This window comes from Macaca mulatta, chromosome 13 (assembly GCF_049350105.2).
Source record: "Macaca mulatta isolate MMU2019108-1 chromosome 13, T2T-MMU8v2.0, whole genome shotgun sequence".
Lineage (NCBI taxonomy): Eukaryota > Metazoa > Chordata > Mammalia > Primates > Cercopithecidae > Macaca > Macaca mulatta.
In genome coordinates, this window is record NC_133418.1 from 57387728 (window position 1) to 57402912 (window position 15185).

The window sequence follows — 15185 nt, forward strand, 5'->3', positions numbered from 1 at the left end:
ATGATAATCCACCCCACTGAGTATGCATGTGTTAAAATATTCATAAATTATGTTTATTGTGACCAAATATACATTAAATGCCAAAAGAAGACCATTATTTAAAGACAAAACTAGTCAACAATCAAACAAGCAAAGCCTTTTTACTGTCAGTCCAGTACATTATGTTTTATCAAATTCACATGAATTACCTCTCCTTCCAGTGCCCCATAAGGAATGCTTATCCTTTGTTTTTTTTTTTTTTTTTGAGACGGAGTCTCGCTCTGTCGCCCAGGCTAGAGTGCAGTGGCCGGATCTCAGCTCACTGCAAGCTCCGCCTCCTGGGTTCCCGCCTTTGTTTTTAAACTATGCAAAGAAATAGACTTCACTGAAAGGAATAGATTTGGAAAACAAAAGCTGTTACATGATCTCAGACTAATAATAACATCGGCTGGAAGAAACCATCTAGGGAAATGCACTTCTGGCTTCCAAAATTATTTGATCCCTAATATACCCTTGACCTGAATTTGATGGTATGTCATAAAATCATAGACTAAGTTAAATAAAGCAGCTAACTTTTTTTGATAAACCAGGCTGCCAATAGAATTTTAAGTTTGTACATTTTTTTTGAAAACAAAACAAAACAAAAATAGGATGGTTAAGAAAATCTACAAGGTTGAGAATTGAGACCAGTAATTAAACTATACTGTGGCAGACTGTTTTGGAACTTATTACTTCCAAATGAAGCAATCCTTAACTACTCTGTTTTGAATGATTCCAGGAAGTCGAAAAAATTGAGGTGATTATTCTTTTTACAGGCTGCTTATGCAGCAACACAGCACAGTTGAAAAGTTTGAATTCCGTGTCAAAATCCAAAGTGGTTTTAGTTAAAATATATTGCCTAACTTACCCAATTTATCATATTCTGAATTGAAGCCGTGAAAACATCTAAGATTATTAATGATGAGGACCATACTTCAGATTTAACCAAAATAATGATCATTTTAAAAAGTGACCTTAGTGCTGACTTAATAGTCTATTTGTAATATCCTCTAGGAAACTGTTAAAAATTTCAAAATTTAAATTATACTTGAAAGGACTTTTTTCTAAATCAAAACAATAAGTGATGAGTAAAACAAAATAGAAGTTTCTGAATTTATTTCATTGTCACCATATGCTTATTTTAAAGAAGAACACAACATTTAGAGAACAAAACAGTAAAAATTAAATATTTTTCTCATGTTGCCGATACTTACTATGGGAATGAAGTCATCACTCAGATTGCATGTTAATTTCAAGTAAGATTTTTGTTTTTCTATATAATGACACCATTATAGAATGTTTTACTTTCTACTTTTCCTTGGAAGAAAAATGTCTTTACTTCTATACAATCTTTTAAGAAACCTAAACAGTATGGCAACTTAAACTGGTATAGGAAATCTCTCCAAGGAAATAATTCAAAATGTGGAAAAAGCCATATATAAAAATTTTCTTTATAACATTATTTATAATAGCAAACATTGGAAGGCATTTTAATATCTATCAGTGGAAGCTTGGTTAGGCAAAGATGACAATATTCATTTGATGAAATATTATGCAGTCAATAAAATTGGTATGCAGCAGTATTAGAAATATGGGAAAAATACTAAGTTAAAAAAAGGAAACAAGATGAAGGTGTAGCATGATTATAATAATTTTAACACACGCAAACAATAAAACACTAAAAGAGGATGCACAAAAATGTTAATCATCAAATTAAAGATTGAAATGGATTTTTTACCCTCTTTTCAAGCTTTTATTATGTTGTCTTATGTAATTTAAAATACATTTTAACATTTCAAAATTATTATCAGTAATCAATTTATATTTTTTCTTCAGATGTCATAAATAATCACCATAGATTTTTGAGGAGAAAAATTAGGCAACTCCCATTTTCAAAGATGTTAATTTTAAAATGAGTATCCCAATGTGTGGTTTTAGTCGTCAAACCCAATTTGATTTCTATGGAATCATAGTGCACATATATTTTATTAAATAATAATTCCTCTTTTATTAAAAAAAATCCTGCTTATTATTTTTAACTCTAAACGACAGCTTTTTCGCCTCTCAGTTCTCAAAAACCCTGAGCAGCCATTTCAGAAAACAAAACAAAAGAAAACCCCACATATCAAAACACCACAAAACCCTCTCATTAAGCTCTCTGCAAAGTTTGAGATGTACTTTCATGTGAATCTTGGCCTCTGTACAGCACTGCTGCACAATCATTTTCATCTGAGATTTGAACATATTGGAAGAACTAGAGCCTTCCTTTCTTTTATCCTGTCATTTCCCCTGCCTGGAAGTGACGGGCATATGGCAGGCACCCTCCCTAGATTCTCAAACAACAGGAGGGACCTGATTTCAATTCCTACATCCTGTCATCAGTGACTCTCGGGATATTTTGTTCTTGCAAGGCTAAGGATGTGATTCGAATTTGCCATACGGACAGAGCTTAATGCGATGCCATTTTTACCACTGGCACCCTCAATCAGTTAATTAAACATGATATAAATCACCACATGTATTTGTAAAGTAAGATTAATATGGCAAAGTCAAAGTAAATGAGGAATCCTCCTTATCCTAGGAGTGTGAATCACTGATAGGAAGATTACACTTTTGGAAACTCAATACTTTTGAGCAGGCTTTGTTGGTTTAATCCCTCAGACTGCTTTGTGCAACTTGAAACCTGGAGCTGTCATCTTTAGCCAAAATTTCAGCCATAACTTCCTCAGCTTTCACCCCATTATTGAAATCAGCATTCACAATACTTAACAAAGATCAAACCTTTCAGCGGACCACAGTGCAGCCTCTTACCACCTGGGACACCAGAAACATGTTTAATAAATATTTCATTTTGTTTTAACATGAAGACTTTCCCTGGTTTCAATTTTTTTTTTTTTTCCTGGGGAGCTAAGGGCTACCACCAAGCTGCACATTCCGTCACTATGGTCAGTTAGGTTTATAGCCTTAATAAAAGGATTTGCCCCCCTTCATGCTAGGGAGCCTTGTTAAACCACAGCAATTATAGAAACACAAGATAGGTGCCCTGCAAAGATCAAAGCTCACCTAAAGACAGCTCTGTAGGAATTTGGAGCTCTCTTTGAAAAGCGCTCAGTTTACAAAGTGTAGAGGTATTAAACCCTAGGAATTAAAAAAAAGCTTATTTTAGAATAATGTTAAAAGTCTGACAGTAGTTAATATGGGATCTCCTTCAGCCACTCTTTGTGTATTATTTCTAATATCTATTCACGGCATACCTATAATAGCTCCAAGGGAACCATTATGCTCAGAAGACATACGCATATGATGGATCCTTAATACCAAATGCATTACCTACTCAGTAGGTACATTTTAACCTCAATATCCCAGCTCAGGGACAGGGTGGGAAAATAGCATGTAAATTTCTTTAGGAGGAAAAAAATGCAGCATGCCTGGGTCTTCAGCTTTGTGGCTCAGTGAAATCCCTAGAGGCTTTGCTTTCCATGCAGGAGGGATAGGCGATGGCCTGTGCTGGGCTGGACCAGGTGACTTTAGCATCTGGCCTTTGGGCTGTGGCACAACTCACTCAACTCTAATTGGATGTTGAAGTACCCAGTCTTAGGCGTTGTAATGTTTGCTCTACCTCTGTAGATTGTATCATTCATCCAGAAAAACACACACACACACACACACACACACACACACACACAGAGTAATGCATGTAGACTCCATTTCAGAAAAAGAATGCTAAACCCTGAGTGGCCTAAACTTAATTGTGTGGCTATGGGAGCTTTTGGGTGACAAAGGGTCTGCAAGCCAAACAATTACTTTTGTGTGCAGCATCTTACAACAGGGCAGTATAAATGGGCTCGGCCTGGGATTTTGAATTCTGTGCTTCAGCCTTGGAAAATGAGTTATTTAAAAGCAGCTATTGCCAGGAGCATTTTAATATCTATTTAGAGAAAACTATTTGGGATTTTGAGTGTCCAGGAGTCTTTAGCTTTGAAACATGCAGAGATAAATGCAAACCCCTCATTTTACGTCAGCATATCCATTTTAAATAAAAGGCTGTAATGATGATAAAAGTAAGAGCAGATATTTATTGACTGCTTGCTATTTACCAGGCTGTATGCCCAGTACATTACATGGAGTATTACATTTAATCTTCATGACAACCCTATGAGGTAGGTTCCTTTATCATATTTATTTTACAGACGAGGAGACTGTGGCTCAGAGGGGCAAAGATCACATCACTAGTAAGAGGTGGGGTTGTGATTTTAATCTGCGTTACACGACTCTAGAAGCCACGCTTTTACAGCCTGTTACTATCTGATTTGAAGTTTATTTTGTACTGTGATCTAAAGTTTCTATTTTATGTTTCATTTTTATTTAGCTGTAACTTTTAAGAGAATTCTAATCCTTGAAAACAAAGTTAACAGAGTCTATTTTTCCTGATTAACTTTCTGCTTTTAATTTTAGTGTTAAATGGGTAATGTAACTTCAGGTTTTGTATTTCTAATAATGTATTTTGGAAAATGCTATACCCCAAGAGTTACCTGAAAGAGTTTCACGATAGCAACTCTTTTTTTTTTTTTTTTTTTTGCCTTGGAACCACCATTTTATAATTAATCTAAGAAAATGCCATCATTGAAAATAGAAGCAATCAACTATCTTGTTTGCCTTCCCTTTGAATAAAGCTTTTCCTTTGACTAGTTCAAGATTCTGATATGTTATTTAATAGTGAAAGAGATGTTCCAGATTTAGAAGTATTATAGTGCAGCATGAGTCAGATAGGCCTGAATTAGAATCTTGGATTCACCAAGTTTTGGTTCTGTGATCTTGGGCAACTATTCAAATTCTCTTAATCCTATCAGATTATTATTAGTAAAATGAAAAAAAAATAATGACAATCATACAGTGTTATATGAAAACTTTATGAAATATATATGTATGTGTGTGTGTGTGTGTGTGTGTGTGTATATCTATCTTCTGAGCATAATAGTTCTATTTCAAGTGACCCCTTGATGTCCAACTATCAAGCAAAGCGCCAGCAAGAAGAGTGAGTTCTCCTGTGTTCACAGTTTCAGGCCTTAGCAGACATGGTTAAAGTGCTTCCTGACAATACAAACACTAAAGCTTGATCTGGGCCTCAGAATAAGGCTCTTTTTTCCCAATAGAGTTCCAAACTGTAAAAACAGTATTTCTAAAGCCTTTCAAAGGGAAAATGGAGAATCATCTTAATTATATAGATTATTAACACAGTCAAAGGGAAGGAACAATATGTATATATACATATATATGTACATAGATGTGTGTATGTATACATATATAGAATATTTGTGAGCTATACATATATATGTGCATGTGTGTATATGTGTGTGTGTATGTGTGTGTGTGTGTGTATATATATATATATATAAAACGCCTCCCTTTGTTGAAATAGAAGGAAAGTTCCAATTTTAGATTTTAGATGATAAACTTAGTTTTAAGAATTTTCTATCTAACTATCTTTCGTGGATTGTCAGATCTCATTTGAACAAATATCTCAACCCACTGCTCGGCAACAACATGTGTCATCCTGCCCTTTTAAGACTTTGTAACCCACCACTCCAAGATAGGCCCCTTCCTTCTTAGGCCGTGGAGACTTGGCCTGCATGTTTGAATAGCCTCTAGCTTCTTACTGGTATGTAATACATATTAATAATCATTCAATCAGTCAATCTGCCACCTTTCATAAACACTAAATTTCTTTCACAGTGTAATAACACAGTTGACATTTTATCAAGATTCAAGACTTTTTGAGAGGTCATTTTTATCTTTGATGTATCTGAATATAAGTTTGTAGAAACATATAAGCTACCAATATCCTCTTAAAAGGGACTGTTAATGTCAAAAATGTTTATTCTGCCTTTTGACATGTTTTCTGTGTTTGCTTTCTTCACTTTTCATAATCTATCACCGTCTACATGTAATGCTATCATTGTGTTTAGAAGCATTATTCAACTTGCAGAGTGGCTGCAAGATAAAGGGTCTTTAAAAATATCATTTTAGTGAAGTATGAAAAGTTGGCCATCACTGAATAATGAACCAGGATAATTGTGCCATTGCTTCTTATTCAAAGGTTCACCTGTTCTACCAGAGTCTGGATGTATGGAAACAACTGGTTTTTAGTCAGAACATTTGCTTTCCTTCTGGGGTTGCCAGATTTCGCAAATAAAAATACGTAGTATCTAATTAACGTAGACTTTCAGATAAACCATAAGTCATTTTTTAGTATAAATATGTCTCATACAATATTTAGGACAGACTTATACTAAAATATTATTCATGGTTTATCTGTCATTCAGTCTAATTGAGTTTCCTGCATTTTATCTGGCAACTCTATTTCTTTTACCTTTTAAGTTAATAAAATAACAAACTCAGCATTACTTCTGTTAGCTCTTGTGGGATTCAGTACCATGCCATTTGATGGTGTGGGAGGACAGCCCTGCCTTTGCATAAACACTTGGAAGACTTGGAACCAATGGTTGAGAACCAAGTCAGAAGAGATGGTTTTGTAGTCTGTGTGTCAAACAGTTATCAAGCCACAGTTTGTAATTCAATTTTCTAATTTGCTTTACTCATTTCTCTTAAAGACAAAAGTGAAAATAACTCTTTTAAAATAGTATAGAAAAGCAGACTGCCTATGAATATGTTTTATTCATTATTCTTTCATTTATTCATTCAAAAATATTTATTGAGGGCCTACTATGTGTCAGGTACTCCATGACAGTTATAATAATATTTTTATATTTATGTTATACTTACATTGAGGTTCACGTGTATTGTGTATAGCTGGATATTAACGGTGCTTGTTTTGAATAGCCGTGGTTGGAGATGTCTAAGTCATGCTTCCTGCCTTCTAATCAAACAGCAACAGTAGACATCATCTGTACTCCTGACAACTAATAACATATATTTTATTAGAAGTCTTTTGGTTTTGCCTTGAAAAATAGCTGTATACTTAGGCAACGATGTTGTCAATATCTATAGTTTTATAGCTAGAGCTATATCTTTGAAAAGTCCCTGCTTCCCTATAGCACTAAGTTAAATCATGATGCATTCTATATTTTTAGAAACCAGAAGGTCAAAATATTGTTTAGGTATATTACTTCATCTGTCATATATAAAAAAGACTCCTATCAATTGCCCTTCTTAATTTTTAAGTCATTTTTACCCATTTTGAGGTTATGGAGAATCTTACATGTGTTTGATTGGATTCGGTCAAATAGGCTGTACAGATTTTACTATGCCTTGTAATTTTTTTCATTACAATAAAAAGCCTTTTAAATCACTGCTACTTAGAATTATATTGAAAATACTTGTGATACTTTTATATACAGTGAGTTTAATGCCAGAATGTGAAAGCAAATTGATTGTAGGCAATTCTGTGCTTGAGCACCCCAGAGTAAAAAGAATTACACTAGTAACCCTGGGGACCTCCTGCTCTCAGAAAGACTGTCAGTGCACTCAGACATCCACTGGCAGGTAAAAAAGAAGGGATTGCTTACTCCTTGTCTGAAATTCTATAAACACATTTTAATTCAGAGAAATAATTTTTGAAGGGAGAAAAAGCACCTCAAGAGACACTTACGTTTAACATTTTTAATGTAGTAAAATGAGCTGCAAGGAGAAAGTATGTCATCTTTGCAGTAAGCATTTGAAGATCTTCTAAGAGTGACTTAAAAGTAGATAACTTGCCATCTGGAGGTTGTGTGGCTGTGGAAGGCTTGGCTGGATCAGCAGATAAAACCCTCATGGACTTTTTACCTCTGACACCCTGGTCAGAGTGAGAAGTACTTGGGGCTTTTAACAAGAGTCTCTAATGACACATACCTCCATCAGCTTGAAGAGCAGCTGACATGTTTTAGGAGTGACCTTAGACTGTCATGCAAGCATTAGAGAGAATGAATTAATATTTTGGGGAGGGGCCTTTGGTCAGGATTATGATCCCTGAAGAGTCACTCTTGATTCTTCTTTCCCAGATCTTCAAGGTGAAATGTTCAGGAAACCACAGGGTTATTGGCTTTTCAAGTATGCAAAAAGCAGATGTGTCAGGTTTGATTTCAGAAGGCAGACTAGCTGCATACACTTTTTCACTCTTTCCCCACCCCAAGCTAAATTTGACTGGAAATATTGAGGAAGGGGACAGAGTGGGAAATAAAAGGCTAACATGTGTCTGCTGACATGGGCTGTTAATATCTGGAAGGGTCAAAAGGGAAAATCTCTACAGGCTAGCAGGCCTGGAGACAATATGGTTCTAAATGGAAGTCAGACCTCACATATGCAAGCAAATTTCTATCAAGGATATGGCCTTGATCAACTTTTTGGGGGAATCTTGTAACACAGTGGCCACACGCACTCATTGGAAATGAGGCCCCTTACCACCAGTTCCCTTGAAAAGGATGTTTTAGCCAAGACATTCTCTTGAGTTCTCACACCAACCCTGGCACAGCGCTACCATGTTTAGAGAGGCAGGATTTGCAGAGAGGGTAAGACTGCATACCGTAAGCCTCACAGCTTATCTTCTAATTCCAGCTCAGTCACTTATTAGCTGTGCAACTTCAGGCAAATTATATAACCTCTCTGCCTCAGTTTCTTTATCTGTACCATGGGAGGGATTGAGTTAATACATATAAAGTCCTTAGTTACCATCATCATATGCATCTTCCCTTGCTGGATATGAGACTTGAACACTCAGTCTGGGTGTTATTTTTGCAGTCATATATGTGCTTAGAATATAAAAGTGTATAAACATGGATAGGCAATGAGAGCATTTTTCAAGGGCATTTGTCAGAATGATGGCTCCTGACTGCAGTGAGGTTCTGATCATCAGCATAGGCATGTTTTAAAGTGTCACGTGTAAGTGTTGCACAAAGATGGGTCCTCAGGAATCATCTGGCCCAACATCTTTCTTTTATGGATAACTGTAGCCCATGGAAATCGATCCTGAGCCAGGTGTTGGCAGTGCCAGGACTAATTTCCATGTCCCCTGTCATTCAGTGCCTAACCCATTCCATGACACTGTACTAACTTTGAGTCTTTGTTGCACAACAGATTATCTAATCAGTTATAAAGAAGCCCTTCTTACCATTTTTCTCCCTGAAAAATATTCCCTCTTGTAAGTTTCCTGATCCATTCTCCAGATTATCTATTTGTGTACTCTGAAAACTGTCTGCCAGATCAATGAGGTTCATTGCCAATATCCAGCCTCCTCCAAATAATGCCAATCATCATATCATTGGTTAGTTACAACAGGCCTTGCCAGCCTTTCTAAAAGAGGATTGCTAAATTGTTTTACTTATGGGCTAAACTTGACATTTTTATCTTTTACCATTCTCAACATCAGTTCTATTCTTTCACCTAGCAGAGGTGGTCAGTTTGCCTCAAATACACCTTATGAATTCTCACTGCGATAGCTTGGTTTATGCTGTATCTCTTACCCAGAATGGCCTTCATGTTCCTACCAATCTTACAAGATCCTACTCTGTGTTACCTTTCCCATGGAGACGTCATTAAATATTCCAGCTTTTAGTCGAATCAGGTAAGGGTTAATGCCACACTTTGTTTTGATAAACTGGAGCCAGTAAATATTCATGAAACTCCACTATCCTTTTATAAATATTGCTCAACCTAGACCTCTGCTCCTTTAGGCCAGAGCTGAGTATGCTCCTACATGCAGTCTTACCATCTGCACTGTAGACTAATGCAACTTCTTGTTGTCTGGTCTTCCTGAGAATGCATTATATAGATTGCAGTTCATTTAGAATGCAGCTGCCAGGGTCGTGACTCACACAGAGATTAATCATTATGCCTGGGTTAGCTTCATTACTTTGACTACCCATTACATCTTGCCAAGATTATGAAATGTTGCTTTTAACTTACAAGGCCTACACTAGCACCCACTTACCTCCAAGACACACATTTATGCTGTTTTCTTTTGTATTATCAGGTCACTGGAAATTGCCACTATTTCCCATAAGCTTTAACTTCAAAAATTAAGTCATGCTGAAGCTTTCTGACATCAGATTGAGTAACACGTCTAGAAAACAAAGTATACCACATATTTTGTTATAAATTATATAAAAATTTATAGGGCATATATGAAGTGCTGCTGTGAAATTTTTAATAAAAGAACTAAGCATTTATTTGACTTTTCTTTAAAATAATAATGTCATCACAAAAAAATTGAAGATTATCCAGCAATTGTAGAGTTACTAATTAAACTATTGCCACACTGGTGCAAGCCATCTGTATCATCTGTGGTATTATTTAGTTCATCATTTGATTCAACCCAAACCTGAGAAAAGAAAAGGATTCTGAAAAGAAATGTTGCCACTGCTCCCAGTACACAGTTAGCATAAGTGGAAAAATTAAAGAAAAGACATTTTCCAATAAAAATTGCTGCATGAATTTAGTTAACAGAAATTAATAAGAACTACCAATAGAGATGAAGTGTATTAATTTCCCCAAATCTGTATTCATGTGAAGTCTTTGCAGGAACAAAAAGAAAGAAGGTTAATGTAATAAAACTTTTGAAGGACAATTGTAGAAGTGTGATTGGCATACTTCTCCAATTGTATTTCTTGATGACTATATTTTAAGGGAGTTAGAATTAAATCTTAAAATATATGTGATATATATTCAGACTTGAAGGGAAAGTAGAAAATTAAAGATGTAGTAAATGGTTATGTTTAAGAGCAAAAGTTCTGTATTAGAGTTTCAATCCTTATATGAAATTTTGAAGATCTTGTTTTTGTAGTGGGAACTTAAATCTATCTGTGGTTCTTGGTGCAGGTAATGAGGCTGAACTTGCTACTGATTGATCTCAAAATTTTTGTGAAGTCTTTATATGATATAACTGCCATGTACTTTAGAAATATATAATTATTAAAAATGACATAAAAAGTATAGAAACGATTTATTCTATGTCGTTTTATTTTAAATACTTTAGATATAGTAATTTGTTTAATCCTCACCACACTTCTGTGAAGTTGGTATTATTGTTATCTTTATTTTACAGATGAAGAAAGGAAGGCCCACAGAAGTTAGGAAACTTGCCCAGTTACATAGTTTGTAAGTGGTGGCACAGGATTCAAACTCAGCTGATCTGGTACCTGAATTCATGTTTATAACCACTGCAATATACTATTTTTTAGAGTCAATGTAGGGAAACATGAATGATCATGCCAAAAATTATCCAAGGTCATTATTATCAAAACAGCAATTTGAAAGGGAGGAGAAGTAGAAAAAATGGTTTTGATGGCTTATTAATTGAGATCCAACGGTCGAATGTATTCTACTAAGAATCAAAGTTCATCCCTTGGTCTAAAAAAGTGTTTGATAATAGATAGATGCTAAGTGACTTAGTTGGGTGGGGAATGGAGAGCTTTTAGAGTAAAGAGTCATTTGGAAGGTAGTCTGAAAGCATTCCTGCAATCCCTCCCATATGTTCCCCACCCCCAAATCTCTAATTAAACATTTTGTCAAAGAGTAGAATAGTTATTTAAACTTGAACACATATAAAATTAGATAACAATGAGATCTTAATATCTGTGATCGTGTGAATAAAATGTACATCTTGACTGTTTTAAACCAGCACAACTTGCAGTTATCAACTAAGCATTATCCAAAAAAAGAAGCGGAAGCATTGAAAGAAAAAAGCATGCAAATTCTTATTCCAGCTCTGGAATCAATATGTTCCATGGATTCAATAATATTAGACTTTCTTCATAGTTTCTTGGGAACATAAAAAAGAATTGTATATATCAGTGCCTTAAAATCTACAAAAGAATCATTCAAAATTTTTAAATTGTTATTTTGAAAGCCAATGTATTTCTCTAGTAGTGTGAAATATTCTCTTGTGTTGTTCTTTTCTGTGCCATCGGATTGTAATTTGTTTGCGACCAAGGACATTTCCTTTTTTATTTACTCATCATGACTCAAATAGAGCTTTTCTCTCAGGAGGCCTTCAATATGTGTTGGCACAGTAAATATAAAAACTGGAATTTGGTTCTGTTTACTCAACATGCAGGAGGTGCTTACTGAGGAATAAGAGCTGTGCTAGGCATAGAGACACACAATGACTTAGATGTGGGCCTTTTCCTTGAGGGGCTTAGTCTAGTGAGTTCCCAGTAAAATACTGACCTGCCAGGATCATTGGGGTAGAGTCTGCCAGTCATCTCACAGATATCCTCTCCAATGTAATATTCTTGTTAGAATCACAGTTATGTGTCTCACCCTCAGCCAGTAAATACTGTGAATTGGTGAAAACAGCTGTCACACTTCATTTAGAGACCTGGTAAGTGCCATAAAAAAAAAATTAAACAAAAACAACCTCCTTAACAATACAAAACAAAGCAGTAAAACATCACATCTCACAATAATTTTTGATATCAACTTATAAAATTTGATGTAAAAATGCATTCTGAGTATTAATCTTTCCAGAGAAAGGGGAAAGACCCTAGCTACAATCTTGCGGACATATTTGTTGGGTCATTTTTATTGTTTTGCCAAATGGAAAACACAGCTTAGAATTCTTTTTTTTTTTTTTTTCCTGAGATGGAGTCTCACTCTGTTGCCCAGGCTGGAGTGCTGTGGCCTGATCTCAGCTCACTGCCGCTTCTGCCTTCCAGGTTCAAGCAATTCTCCTGCCTTAGCCTCCAGAGTAGCTAGGATTGCAGGCGCCCACCACCATGCCCTGCTAATTTTTGTATTTTTAGTAGAGATAGGGTTTCACCATGTTGGCCAGGCTGATCTCGAACTCCTGACCTCATGATCTGCCTGCCTCGGCCTCCCAAAGTGCTGGGATTACAGGCATGATCCACCGCACCTGGCCTAAACACAGCTAAGAATTCTTATTCTTACTTTTTATGTTCTTAGTTTGTATCCCAAATGGAACATAATTTGGTGTTTACCATTAGAGTGATTGTACTTAAGGCAGATTTGAAAACATAACATTTATAACTTAGCTTAGAGGCTTTCTGATAAATCATAGATCAGCACTATGGAGTTGAATACAGTTAAAACAAGTTAATTAGGCAGAAGAGTGTCAACATGAACCTTTTTTCCAATCTGGATTAATAGAGCTTAAAGAAAGGGGGAAGAAATAATCATTTCCTAGTGAGTTATTTCAGAAACTATGTGACCCGTGTGTAGTACCACAAAACACAGTCTCTTACACAGATCTGGTTGAATCTGGTTGGAAAAACTTTCTAAGGGTTTGCTGCAGGGAATAGGAAAGGAAGTAATTAGAAACAAGACAGGGACTTTATGGAACACAACAGAAAGCAAATTAAAATACTTAAGTTGCTTATTAAACTTAAGTTGCTTATTAAATGATGATCCAGTATCCTGGTAGTCACTTTCTCTTTTGTGTTTCAGATTTATGCAATAGAAGTGAGTTGAACAATTCTAATTTGGAAGTAATAGGCCAAGATGTATGGGAATAGAAGGATGACTAAGAAGAACCCTGAAATATGCTTATATTCTGGGAGTAGAGATGACATACATACCGAGTAACTATCATATGCAACTATGATATTATATTAAAGATCTACTGCAATTAGCTGTATCTGAGGAATGAACAAAATATTGAGAGGAAGAGGAAATGGTGAGAATGTTTCATGAACAAGGTAACAGTTAATCAACATTTTAAAAATCCTAAGGACTGCCAGCAGAGTTGAGGAGACAAGCCATTCTAAGTGGGAAGAAGAGAGAGCAAAGACATGGAGTAGGAAAGCATATGGTGCTCTGGGCATGAAAGCCATATTTAAGGAAGAAACTTTTAATTTTCTTTTTTTTTTTTTTTTTGAGATGGCATCTCACTCTGTATCACCCAGGCTGGAGTGCAGTGGTGCCATCTCAGCTCACTGCAACCTCTGCTTCCTGGGTTTAAGCAGATTCTCCTGCCTCAGCCTCCTGAGTAGCTGGGATTACAGGCACCTGCCACCATGCCTAGCTAATTTTTATATTTTTGATAGTGATAGGGTTTTCCCATGTTGATCAGGCTGGTCTCAAACTCCTGATCTCAAATGATCTGCCCATCTTGACCTCCCAAATTGCTGGGATTACAGGTGTGAGCCACTGTGCCTGGCTAGAAGCTTTAAATTTTGATGGAATATATTTATTCTTTATTTTAAAAACCAATGCAAGAACTAACGGTTGCACAATGAATTTAAAAGGGTAAGAAGCCATGGTACTTGATACATAGAAACTTATACTTGAGTTAGAGAGATTCAAAACTAAAGTCCATGATAATTTTTTTCAGAAAAAGAAGTGCTTAACTTGTATACTGAAAACTTTAAAACATTACTGAAAGAAACCAATGAAGACCTAAGTAAATGGGAAGACATCCACATTTATGGATTATAAGACAATATTATTAAGATAGCAATACTTACTAAATTGAGCCACAGATTCAATCTTTGTCAAAATCCCAGTTGGTTTTTAAAAGAAATTGATCCTAAAATTTACATGGAAATTTAAGAGAACCGAAACAGCCAAAGCAATGTTGAAAAACAAAAGTTGGGGGATAAAGTGGATTAGTGGTTTTAAGGGGCAAGAAGGAAGGAGAAATGGGGAGTGACTGCTAATAGGTATAAATTTATTTTTGGAATGATGAAAATGTTCTGGAGATAGATAATGATGATAGGTGCACAAATTTGGGAATATTGTAGAAACCATTACATTGTACATTTTAAAATTATGAATTGTATAGTATGTAAATGATATCTCAAAAAAGCAAAAAACAAAACAGAACAAGAAAAAGAAAGCCTGTGAAGCAATTAGCTAACTGGTTATGGTGAATTTATGGGCAGTGGAAGTTTAGATAAGAGAAAGCTCCTTATGTCATAAATGGGCTAGAGAGGTGAGAAAGATGGGTAAGATAGCCTTAACTGCAGCAGATTGGGGGAAAAAATGGAAGTTTGTCTGGAAATATAGCTGTGGTCAGGTTATAAGGGACTTTAAGAATCAACTGGAACAATGTTATAAAGAATTATACATGAAAAATAAGGAATCAATCATTACAAATTCAAGATGTTGAAAGTAGAATAAAAAAGAAAAGCCGTAAGAAAAGTCAGAGATGAAAAAAGTAGAATTAAAATGCAAAAGCAGAAAAACCCCTTTAACTTGGTGCAGTGGACTAAATA

The 15185-nt window shown here is 35.5% G+C and overlaps 1 long non-coding RNA gene across 1 annotated transcript in view; it reads left to right on the forward strand.

Annotated features, from left to right (window-relative positions):
* LOC106992994 (uncharacterized) overlaps positions 1 to 15185 on the forward strand; it is a 118654-nt gene that overhangs the window by 41449 nt on the left and 62020 nt on the right. The window lies entirely within an intron of this gene.